General features: G+C 47.4%; 1 protein-coding gene and 1 non-coding gene across 3 annotated transcripts in view; both read right to left on the bottom strand.

Annotated features, from left to right (window-relative positions):
- Positions 1-13,100, bottom strand: part of LOC139055859 (probable ATP-dependent DNA helicase HFM1) — a 531,554-nt gene that overhangs the window by 94,867 nt on the left and 423,587 nt on the right. The window lies entirely within an intron of this gene.
- TRNAA-CGC (transfer RNA alanine (anticodon CGC)) lies at positions 6,192-6,264 on the bottom strand. Its single transcript has one exon. It is a non-coding gene; the product is annotated as a tRNA-Ala (tRNA).

Below are 13,100 nucleotides of genomic sequence, written 5' to 3'. Positions count from 1 at the left end.
GGGTGTAGGAGCTGTAGGTACCAGCACAGGTGCTACAACGTTTTCTAAGAAGGATTCAATTTTGCTGATCCGCTGATTAGTGCGCTCCTGCATGGAAGCCATGTTGCTTTGGAAGAGCGAGAACTTTTCATTTATCTGCTTAATGCTGTCACTGAGCGGAGAGCAACTCGCGAATCTCCGATTTGGCCCTGCCTGGTGCTCTTTCTTGCTCGTTAGCGATTGCCCCCTTTTTAGCGGGTCTCTCTGTATCGATCTTCTCAACCATGGGGACTTCCATTCGCTGGGGAGCGGCCGGTTGCTTATCCGTATCGCTCTTCTCAACCATGGGGATTTCCATTAGCTGGGGAGTGGCTGGCTGCTTGTCAGCCATGACGGGTTGACCGCCCTTCTTAATCTCAGCAATTTCTGTCATCAGTCGAGCTATTGTGTTCTTCATCATCTCGTTTTGGCGCTCAAGTTGTGCTAGTCTGTTGTTACCTCTATCATGCTCTGGCGGTGAGCCCCGCGTTACCTTTTCCGGCGTTCCTCGAACTCGGTCGGCCCAGGTCGGGTAGCACTCGGGTTGGCGATCCCTGGAACAGGACCTCGAGCAGGACTTCAACCGGACTTGGCTGCCTCGGTGCCGGGATCCGGAGCGACCCCTGGAGCGTGATCTGGTCCTGGTTCTGGAACAAGAGCGGCCTCTGGATCGAGAGCGACTCCGGGGGCTCTCTCTGGAGCGAGAGCGTCCCCTGGATCGGGAGTGCCCCCTAGGCTCTTGCGGTGGAGGTTGCTCGAAGTGTTTCTTGCTTTCGCTGCTATGCGGTGTTGACGAAGCCCCATTTGTCGAAGCTTCCACCGTCGCACTCTCCCATCGTCTCCTTCTGACGACGTACGGGATCTGGAATCTCTCCTTGCACGTTTTGTCCGCCGTAGGGTGTGGGCCCCCGCACAACCCACACTTTGGCGTGCACTGGTGTTGATCGTCCGGGTTGACTGCCCCACATCCTCTGCAGGTGGACTCTTCGGGAGTCGGACAAACGTCGGCACGATGGCCGAGTTTGCCGCACGCGTAGCAAATATCAACTTGTTTGCGATAAAGAAAGCATTTCACAAGGACTGGGCCATAGCGTACGAAGTTCGGCACCTTGAGTCCGTCGAAAGCAATGGTGATTGTGCCTGTGCTCTTAATTCTCTTGACCGCCAAGGCCAGTGGGTTTCTCTCGTTGACGATGTTACGTTCCAGGTCCGATGGACTGTCGTTGAGGTCGATGTGTCTGATTACCCCTTTGCACGTGGTGTGGGGGGCGGCCTCGTATGCACTTACTTCAAACATTCTTCCAGCCACATGAATTACTCTGATTCTTGTGTATTTTGAAGCGTTGTCTCGGTTGGGCGTGCTGGCCACCAGAATGTTTTGCTGTATGTTAGGACAAATGATGTCCGAGCTTATCTGCGTAGGGGTAAGACCCGCCGCTTGCACGACCGCCTTACCGATCACGGTCGGTCCTGTCTTGGCAATATTCAGCCCTCCGCGGGGTCGTATGATAATTTTGGCATGTTCCTTGGGCATGGGAGGCATCCGTGATGCCCTGATGATTTTGCTCTTGAGCTTATTTCCATTTTCCTGAGTGCTGAATGAGGCGCCGGCGTTAGGCTTATTCCCCCATATGCCGCCGCTAGGGCGCTTGGCAGAGTCCGCGTTGGCGGACATATGCTTCGAAACTGCCGACTTCCATCCAAATTCTGCTGAAAATTCTTCAGGGGGAAGATCCCCCCCTTCAACCGTCATCTGCACAGTCACTCAGATCTCAGAATTGTTGGTCCAGCTACACTTGATGGCGCCGATCGGCGCTACGCCGGGCTAGGCTTGTCGTTAGGGCCAGAAAGGCGGCGGCGTGGTCCGAGCACAAAAACGTTCATAAAATGGAAAAGAGGCCACCCACCGAAACAAGTCCAATATCGATGTGATCCTCTTCCCTTTAGACGTGCGTAGGTAACAACATGATGGAGATTGGAGGCGAAAATCTTTCCGAAATCATTCAAGAGAGCAGGAGCCGAGATGGAACCCTAGCGCTTGCGTCCGTCTTTTTCTTCTTTCCCCATGGCGTCACTGAGAATGAACTCAATTCATGCGGCCGAAGAAGCAAGCATAGCACTTGCAATTGCAATGAGCAGAAGCTCCACGATTTTCTCCGATTCCCGCACAGCTATTAGGAACTACTCAGCCGGCTTCGCCTCAATGGAAGCACACAAGTTACTTATACACATTCTTAATACTCATAATTACGAGCAACTGGATAGCTCACACCAAGTCTGATTTCTGGCTCATCAGGGTCACTCGGTTAGCCCCAATGACTGCAATCCTAACGAGCTCACTCTGCTGTGCGAGACCTCACATGCCGCGCATCAGATCAGGAACTGCTCCAGGATGACTGCGGGTCCTACAAACACCCACTTAGTACTTTTCACGAGATCACCTCACACTATATATAGGGACAGCAGGATGTTTTTTCTACCTCCCCCCCCCCCCCCCCCATCAGAAGCTCAACCAAGCTCAGGTAGTCACATTAAGGATGATTCAAACTAAATCTTATCACACACCATCCGCGCTTAACAAAATTGACCACGATTTTCCCGCGGAATGTAAAAGTTGGAGACACCCTCCGTGTCTATTTGATAATATGTTCTGGCTGTGCCCCAACCAAAGGGCTTCGGATATCATGATCTTGGCTTGTAGCGCGAATTGAACACGGACACAGAAAGGAGCAGACAGGACTAGCGCTTGTCCTGTCTGCTCCTTTCTGTGTCCGTGTTCACTTCGCGCTACAAGCCAAGATCACGTTACCGTACCAACTCCCCCAACTGTCTATCCTTTTGCTTCGGATATCAATAGTGAGGAGAACTGGAGCCGGCGCATATCCGGGGAAATCCTCCGGGACCTGGCCGTCCGGAGAGCTCACGGCACGACATCGCTGGCTCCGCCACCTACGTGGGCGGAGCCATCGACTTAGCCTGGGGGCTTTTGCCCTCGGGCCCTAGTTTTTCTGGGCCAAAATAAAGCTCTTCCCATGCCATGCCTTCTCTCGCCAATAATGTATACGTGGTGTACACGATGCTTATATACATGCCAGAGCTTTGTTTGAGTGTTATGTCGTCCACTGCATGCCACTGTACTCGTAGGCAAGAACACTGTCGCGGCTTGCACAGATGAACCCGCTTCCCGAGTTGTTTTTTTCTATTGCATTGACAAGATTTTTTATTTGGCTCTCTAAAGACAATTGCCCTGCGTGAAAGGGCTGCGACGAACGCTTCGCCGGTGCATGCCAACGGCGATGCGCTCGCGTGTGCGCTGCATCATATGCAGCTGCCGACTCAACAAGTCGGATGCGTTCGCACTGCTCAGAGTGCGTGTGCCCAATCGACTGCCGTGTGTCCGGCTTGTACAGCTGCGCAATTTCATCGTCTTAGTACCCTGATGACCTAACGCAAGGTGCGTGACATATTCGCCTGAATAACGCGAGCGTCGTGTAGAAACGTGCACGGTCAACGCGGAGCAACTCAGCTGTTCTCGCCGTTTCGTCATGAAACTGGTATTTCTTTATGCAGGGAAACTAGTCCTACGCTTTTATGAGAAACAGGTGCAGTTGGCTCTGAAGCGCAAACATCACAGTGGAACCTGCACTTCATTTGTGAACAAAGCGTATGCAAGGACGAAATGTGCAAATAGAAATGGTTTCCATCAATGAGCACTTTCCCCATTGCGCAGTTGCAAGTCAATATGAGCCAACAAACTCGTGCACCACTTCATCCTGCCTAGACGGCGAAGTGGAGAAAGCTTACTCACAAGAGTCAAAATCATTTGCACTGGTAGTAAACAATCTGTCCTCGCAAAATATATTTGCAGCGTCTACCAAACGCATGGACCGACAAAGCTACGCACTCTCAGTACTACAGCAATAATACGTGTTACGCTTCTAGCACGATATATGACAGAACATAGCCTACGCACTCCATAGATTTATACACCTGTTGACGATAGCGCGATTAGGAAAACAAATCTGAACGAGCACCGGGAATAGCACCCGTGCATAAGCTTACCCATGCCTGAGCTCCGTAACCCGTCAACAAGGCGAAAAAGCTCCGTTTGTACACGCTTGCACCTCCAGTACTCTTAAACTCAATCCCTAACATAAAACAAACCAAAAACTGAGTTATTCAGTGACGCCGGTTAGCCACGAAATTTAGTCAAAATATCCCCTGCGAGAACCTCGCCGCGGAAAGTCGACGGCCAGCTGTCATGGCGGCGAGTGCGCTGAGACGCGGAAAAGAAGGAAAAAAACTGAAAGGGCGCTAAGAATGCCACATGAATTGGAAGACGCAGGCCTGTCAACTAGGCGGCGGTAAGATAAAAACATGTCGCCACCATTCAGTTTCGTTTGGGAACTTCAATGCAGCGCTCGTGACATCGACGCGATCGCCCCAGGAAACGTGACGAGGCCAGGCGGTGCCACGACGGGAGCGTAGTTGGGCGCTGGAGATTTAATAAAAAGAAATCATCCATTGAGATTACGCTCCGCCGCTGGAACAACGTCTCGTTGTCTCTCTCTCTCATGTGATCTAGATATTTATGCATGCTGCGGCCTAACACTTTGCCCAAGCTAGAGGACCGAAGAAAGCACTAAAGAAATGACAACATAAAAATGATGTGGTACACCACAACACTTCACCTCGAAGAAGTAATTCTGCGATTATTAGTGCTTAGCCTTTACTTCTTAGCCTCTTCCTCATTTTTAGTTTACTACGTGTCCAATTTACTTCGAACTTCCTGTATATATATGTTCACACATGTATATATATATATATATATATATATATATATATATATATATATATATATATATATATATATATATATATACATGTGTGGCCATGTTTATGCTTGTGAGTATAGCCATTATCTTATGTATCTAGCGAGTTGCCGAATCACTAACATCTTTTATATTTGTTTCGTAGTTTCCTTTACTATTTTTATTGTAACCGCACACTTCCAATGTTACCAGCTACTGTAAGTTTGTATTTCTTTCCTTGCTGATTTTTTTCTGCACTAAAATTATTCTTTAACGGGCGTGAGTTCCCCACACAGCTTTACGTTCGGGGACCTCCTCCTGAATATTCCATCAGGAATGTGCACCACCGAATAGGCTGGATAAACTTTAAGTGAAGCTTCTTTTGCACAAGGTCTCTGGAGGCGAAATTCTCCCGTGGTAATGAATTCCACCCTGTTACCCTGTTCTGCCTCGTGTGGTGGAAGAGATAGATGTGAGGCGATAAAATGAATTATCGCGTCCCGCTGGCTCTGACAACGGGTCCATGTAGCGACGCGCCTAAGTTTTTGTCGCAATGGCTTTGTGATCGAGACGAAATGAAGGAAAACAGAACCTGTTGAACCATTCATTCGTTGTGAGTAACGCTGGGCGATTGACTGATCAACCTTCCGATTAATAAAAAAAATTCAATTATAGGGTTTTACGAGCCAAAACCACTTTCTGATTATGAGGCACGCCGTAGTGGCGGACTCCGGAAACTTGGACCACCTGGGGTTCTTGAACGTGCACCTAAGTCTAAGTACCACGGGTGTTTTCGCATTTCTCCCCCATCGAAATGCGGCCGCCGTGGCCGGGATTTTCCGATTAACTAATTAAAGCTTCAATTGTGACTATTATTTTATCGCGGTTAATCGGGCAACGCGCCCGATGCCGCCCAACGACAAGGAAGGAAGCCACGGTGGCATTGCCTTCTAGGCCCAACGTCGTGGGTTCGATCTCTGGCCGGCTTCGATGATGGCCGTTAAGTGACCCCAGGTGGTGTAAATTAATCCCGAGTCTAATCGGATCGTGGTTTTCAGATGGCCTCAGGCACGTCGTAGCGAAGGCACTCGGGATCAATAGCGCATGCTCGTAAACAAGCAAGACGCCAGAAGGGAATTTAATTTTTAAGTTGTGACTGTGCCCACACATTCCCGCTGCAGTTGCGACAACGTTTGTCTCCTAGTTTTCCTACTCGTCTTTGTAATAAACTATAAGAAAGGGGGTTAACCGAGGGGCCCTATTTTTGGCACCAATGACAACATAGGGGAAGTTACTTGTGCTTAATAAATGAAATAAAGAAGCGATGAATTGAGGGAAATGAAAGTGGATGGAAGAAGAACTTGCCGCAGGTGGGGAACGATCCCACAACCTTCGCATTGCGCGTGCGATGCTCTACCAATTGAGCTACCGGGGCGCCGTCTCTCAATCCACTTTGTTGGGTATTTATGTTTACGCTGGGAGTGTTAGCCAGCGCCACCAGTCACAGACCTTGGCGGCGAAACATCATGTCTGCCGCAGGCGTCCCGAGAACGTGGTCTGTAGCGCACGTGTGTGAAACATTGTTTTTTCTTAGCGACAAAAAAGGGGGAAGACAGCCACACGCACGTTGCTTTCATTCGGCGCTTGAACGAGGGAGGAGCCGTTCAAGTAATAATAAAGGCAATTGCTGATTCGAATAGCGCAGCTTTTTTTTCTGTGCCAAAGTGCATGTATGGTGACAATTTTAGAGGTTGGACTGCGCAACATTTTGACGAGACACACAGAAGAGAAACCGATACCACAGAGCGCTCCATGGTGTGTGTTTCTCTTATGTGTGTCTGGTGAAAATGTTGCGCAATCCAACCTCTAATATGCTATACCAACACGCCCAGTCGTCAACTATGGTGACAAATCACCGGCTTTGATTTTTTTTTCTCACTTACGTACGTAAATGCAGAAATCCGATGAATCGATTAATAAGTCAAACAGACGGTACCAATTGAATCAGACTTTCTAACCGACGCCCAGTTGTGGTCGAAAGCACGTGGTAAGGATGGCAGCGCACGCGACCGTGAAGCGGGTGTCCGTCGCCCGCGGGCGCTGCCGTCTCGCTCGAGTTGCGGGCTGCATTGCACGCTAGGCAAGCGGCCACTCAACGAACACCCACGGCCTTGCAGAGCTTAACGAGGGATCAAGAACTTTTCGGGCTATTAATGCCACCGTAGTGTAATACACGAAGCCAATGCCCGATCAGTAGCCTACGGTGAGCAGGAAGAATATACTGGCACATGTTTTTTTTTTTTCCTGCGACATTGCTCTCGGTGTCTCAACGTTTCGATAATTAACACTTTCACCCTATTGCTTAGCGTGGCTGAATAAAGCTGGTGAAACCCACAACTAGAGGGAAGTGCCCCAACAGAGCACGGCCATAGAATAAGAAATCAGTTGTATGACTTGGAGGTTGGCTCGTATTAGTTCTTGCTATTTACTTTTGAGGGTACATACAGTGACTGCGGTGGCATTGTCGATTACACGGACACGCCGCATGTAAAGCGAGACATAGGGGAGGGCCGAATATTCGAAACGTTCGAATTTTGACTCGAACAATGGCCATTCGCAAGCACGTACATTTTTCGAGTGCTTATCGAATGATAATGGAGAAGGACAAGCGTGCGCAGCAAACATAAAACTGCAACAAAAGCACCATCCCCGCCGGCACACAGTACTGGCATAAAAACGCGAGCAAGCTACGTCGCTCGGCCAGCGAGACTTTACCGGTGATCATTAATACTCTGCAAAGAGTCCTGTGAATGGGAACAAACTCCTTATTACTTGCTAATGTGTAATTTGTGCGCTTAATAACTAAGGCTCCAAATTGTGCAATGTAATGACAGGAACGTTGAACGTCATAAATGTACTAGGCCGTCGAGATCGTTTTATATTAATTGCGACAACGGCGCCTCAATATAAGAAAGCTATTCCATATTGGATTCGCTTCAGGCTATCCGTGTTGCTCTCGGTTAAGTTGGGCTGGTGCCGCGATCGTGTAGCAGGCGCGTTTCTGCCGCTCGCCGTCCTCTCGGCCGTCGTCAACGTCCGCGCCGGGGGAGGCGTTCTCGCTCGTTCGGCGCGCGGAGCAGCACCGAGGGGATTTATTTCTTTCGTCATGGCGCACTTTCGCTGTTGGCGGTCAAGGGTGCTGCCAACACAAGAAACCCTAAAGCCCCGACCACTGGCAGGCTTCGGAAAGCTTCGGCAAGCGCCGAAGCGTCAAAAGCGTCGGTCGAGAACACGGCGAAACGTGACGACGACCAGTGATTATGTCTACTGCCGATGCTACAAGTTTGCCGATGCGAGGCGGAGCTGCGCCGGTGTGCACCAATGAGAGGCTGCGACGCGTCGCAGCCGTCAACCAATGGGAGGCGGCGAAGCCTCCGGCTTCTATGCCTATGATGGCCGCCCATGCGAAGGCGCCGACACCAACGATCGTCCGAGTTCTTTGGACGCACGATGCCCGCGACAGTGTTCCTGAAAGACAGTGTTGTAATAGTAGGCCGACAACGACACGACCGACTGACCGACCACCGTGGGTTGAGGCAGTGCGACGTGGATCCGAAGCGACTTCGAACGACGCCGACTAATCCAACCTGTCCACTGGGTTCCGCCGGGCTCAGTACGATCGTCCGCTAAAACAGCCAACCGGATCACGATTGCCGCAACGTCTGTGCTTGTTGTATGTGTATTTTATTGTGCTCAAAACGAATGGAAACTTGTTTACGAACTACGAAGTCTCGATAATCAGCACTCGCCTATCGCCGATGTTGTTTACGTTACGCGTAGGCCTAGCGCGTCCATCGAGTTTCCTGACTGGCGAGTGAACGAACCCAGCTGAGAAACTCTGTCGAAGGAAATGAATTTTCAGGTCCGTTTGGTGCTGCAGTGATTTAAAATATGGCACTCCTGAGTTCGTGTGATGTGTGATGTGGTGAATGAACCGTGTGGAAGTTGGGTTGGTCAAACGCGGCGTGTTTCGTGTGGTGTTGGGTGACTCAAGTTTAACGGGCAAGTTCTGCGCTGTTTCCAGTGGTAAAGATAACTTCCGAAAGCGAAAGACACTAGTAGCCGAACTATGGTAAGTACATTATCAGCCGTGCCGCCTGTTTCAGCTGACACTGCGCTCTTCTATCGGCATGTGAATCCAGTTCAGTACCAGTTCACTGTACTTCTTCACTCACTTCTTTCAAGTGCATCAGTCTTTTGGGCTAGTTGGGGATAAATCGCTCGAGTAGCAATCAAGAACACTGACGCACTGAAGCATACCTGACAACGCAGTCATGTTTGAATCAGTGTGTCCTTAGAGTTGAGCCCTGCTAAAAGAAATTATCTGTTTGCAACGTGTGCCCCGTGTGCAGTGCATAGCAGGACCTGCATCACGGAAGACCTATGCATTTAGCAGCGTATACCACGATTGCTTCGATGCCCGCTTCAGAAGCAGCAAGTACGGAGTCAATGAAACTGTAATTTCTTTTTTTTATCTCACTTTTTGCTTGCGGAAAGTGTTGATGGTGTGAGTGCATTGTGGGGAAGGTGAAAAGGTGTCATCAGTGTTTTGTGCAGTCGTTATGCTTAAAATGCTGGAATCCCTTCAGCTTCGAGTAAAATGTTTCTTGCTGCGGTACTATAAATTGTAGTCAGGACAAAGATATACACAAAACCAAGTTACTAATGCATCTGCGCAGAATGCGTTTGATTCACAAGTTAACACTTCCACAACAACAATATGCCGATGCACAGCATATGTGCTTACAATAAATACATTCCGTAAAGGTTAACGACTGGGCTTACAATAACGAACTTTGTAGTAGCACTGCAAAAAGTGCTGCCATGCGTATGAGCCACACAAAACTGCTGCACGTCCAACCTTCTTCATTGGAGGCACCTCTATAAAGACTGTTCGGGCCCTTCCCATTCCGGGTGTAACATTTAGCTCTTCTCTCAACTTTTCCGCACATGTCACCAGCACTGTATGTAAGCGCCGGCCCATTCTTGGGTTTGTGTCCCGTGTCTCCCTTCCCTGATGACCTAAGGTTTTCTGAGCACTCTGCACTTCTATTATTCTGTCACGACTTGAGTACTGCTCATCAGTATAGTTCCCGTACCAAACTCGCGACGCTAACGTACTTAAGCTTGTTCAGCGCCGGACAACTCGCACCTTCTACTCCTGTCTTTTCGGTTGCCGCAAGCTCATGCCAGCCTACGAGGATTGCCTCAGATCGCTCAAGTAGCACACCCTGCAATACCAGCGCAACATTGCACTAGTCTATACTGCAGGTTGCTTGACGGCTCTCTGAACAGCATTAATCTTTCTTCATTTCGTCTGAACAAGTGGTCAGCACAGCCTGAGCCCTCATCGCACCTTTATGGCCCGTCACCACAACTCCGTGATTATATCTGGCATACAGAGCTTCCTCTCCATCCCCCCTTGGCCATTTGGATTCTCCTTCCTTGGAACCAGGCTGAATTGGCACTCCTGTGCACTCCTGTGCGTGTAATATGTGCGTGTGTGCCGTGCTGTGTTATTGCGCAAGTGTGTGTGTGTGCGCGTGTGTGGGCACGTGGAGCGGAAGGAGGTGTCTTCTGCATCCTGCAAATTCCTGCTCTAGATGGCTGGTTATCAGACGCTCTAACATACAGGCATCAGCCTTCTTTATTCCATCATCATCATCATCATCATCATCATCATCATTATTATTATTATTATTATTATTATTATTATTATTATTATTATTATTAGAGTCATCACTACGACCATATTGTGTTGAAGCCAGCATGCCACATAATTCAAAATATTTCTGGAGCTTCTTGAGCTCTCAGTTTTCTAAAGAGAGTGCCAAAGATGTACGTCTTCTTCATGAAAATAGTGGTGTTGTCTCGAACCCTGCTGATGCCTTTGCAAAACATTTCTGTTTGCTATATGGTGTGAAATATGCTTCAAGTTACCTTCCTTCTCAGTCTGGCACTGTGTGTACGCTATCAGTCAATGAAAACCTTGTTTTCAAGGGTATGAAGTGCATTAAACCTTCCCTTTCTTGTGGTGTTGATGGTATTTCTTCCGCAGAGCTTAAGACATATGGAAGCGTACTTGTTCCCTGCTCGCACAAGCATCTTCAATAGTTCCCTAAAGTCAAGTACCTTTTCTAGCACTCGGAAGGTATCATGGACATTGCCCATGCACAAATCAGGTGCTAGATGTGCAGTTACTAACTGCCGACCTATATCTATCCTCTGCAGGGCGTCAAATGTTTGAATCGATATGGGATTCCTTGCTTTCTGTTAGTGCTAAGAGCGTTTCAATAAATGAACAGCATGACTTTGTGTGCCGACAGCTTAAAACTATTTGAGACTGTCACAGTGTTCACCACTGCATCCACTTCGAAAAATAGATTTTTTCACTCTCAAAGTGCTGCAGAAACAAAAAGTACTCTTAAATGCTTCCAACATTATGGCATTAAATTATATGCAGAAAATGCACCATGTGAAATTTTGATACATTCTACGTGATTCTCCACTCCTTAGGGTCGATGGAATAAAATGAAAGATCTTGGTGTGTACTTCGAGAAAATGCTAAGCTTCTTTTCACATAGATAATTACACAACATGCCCTTCACGCTCTTGGAATTGCATGCCGTATATTTCATGATTTCCACTCACCTGGTGTGTTTCTAAATTCTGCTGTGTGCCTCCAACTACTAGAGTATGCCTCTGTAGGAGGGGGTGCAACGAGCAAATCTAATTATGACCTCACTGAACGCATCCAGAATAAATTGATGTCTATCTTCAAGCACCACTTTTGCCATTCTGGCGACCACAGTTGAGCCTTCTAAAATATACTTCAACTCGCACCTCTAGATTCAAGTCTTAATTATTCGCACCTTTTGTTCCTGTATAAGGTGGTCCATGACATTATACATTCCTGAAAGCTTCTTGATCATATGCATTTGTTTGTGCCGCAACAGTATACCAGGTAGCATTCCACATTCGTTGCCTGGCCTTGTTGCAAGATTGTGCTATATAAGACTCCACTCCAAAACATACTTCAGAGTTCATTTCCTGTGTTTTGTGTATCTGTAGATAATTACGTAGGATTAACTCCCTTTTACTTTTCCTTGTTTTGTATTTTCCCTGTTTGTTTCTCTATCTTGCATTTTTTTTCTACCACATTCATATTTTCTCTACATTTTGTCTCACATAGTGCTCGTTAAGTGCACCAGTACAAAGGCTCTCTAGCTGTTCCTGGGCACTACAATAAATATTTGAATGATTGATTATTATCGTAGTATAAAATCGTGCTTTTTAAGTATGTACTAGTATACTATTTCAGTGCAGTAGGTTTTGTGCAATTAAAAAATGGGCATGAATTAAGAAAGTGCAATAATAATATGCTATGTGCCTGATCATATATATTGTGCTATTAATTTCTTCTGAGCTTTAATAATGGCTGGCTACTGTATCCAGTCTTGTGCAATAAAATAATATGCCACAGCAATTATTGCGTGCCCCACAGAACAGCAGAACAAATTGAATATATCTTTCTCAGTCAAAACATCATTGCAGGCTGAAAACAATAAACTGCAATTTTTTTTTGTGGTGGTGACGAAGTGTATAAGTTGTGAAAATAACCTGTTTATATATTTCTTATACTATGCAAATGAGCTGCCCCCATACATTCGAATAAGCGCTTCAATAGTACGACTTGGCAAAGGGCGACGAAAGACTCCTATCAAAACCCTCTAATTCTCAAGCTTGTATTATCTGCCGGTATGTCATTTCATTAATCTAGAAAAAGACAAACTTGACATGTGGAAACCAGTTACAGTAGCACATGGCCATTTCACTTTGGAAATGTGTTGTAGCAATACACTCAATGTGAAGGCCTCCGTATGTGGTGTTGATGCATCCAAACAACCTTGAATAATAGAGATGCTCCATGGGCTAGATTAGACAGAACCGGTGGGGGGGGGGGGGGGGGGGGGACAAGCTACGAATTACATAAATTTTAGATATTCTAGATTTTTTTGCTTGTGTGAGTGCTACAGGTGTCTCAATTCGTTTTGCTTATTTTCTCAGAACCCCTTTTTTCACGTTTCTTTCATGCCAACAAGCATAATTGACACGGATGCTTTATCTGTATCCAGTTACCGTATTTCAACGGCTAAAATATGTTCAACGTTATCGCTCGGTGCAGGATTCGCCTGAACGTATCGGAAGTTT

This window comes from Dermacentor albipictus, chromosome 2, assembly GCF_038994185.2.
Source record: "Dermacentor albipictus isolate Rhodes 1998 colony chromosome 2, USDA_Dalb.pri_finalv2, whole genome shotgun sequence".
Classification (NCBI taxonomy): domain Eukaryota; kingdom Metazoa; phylum Arthropoda; class Arachnida; order Ixodida; family Ixodidae; genus Dermacentor; species Dermacentor albipictus.
This window is presented reverse-complemented; position numbering and strand designations above follow the sequence as displayed.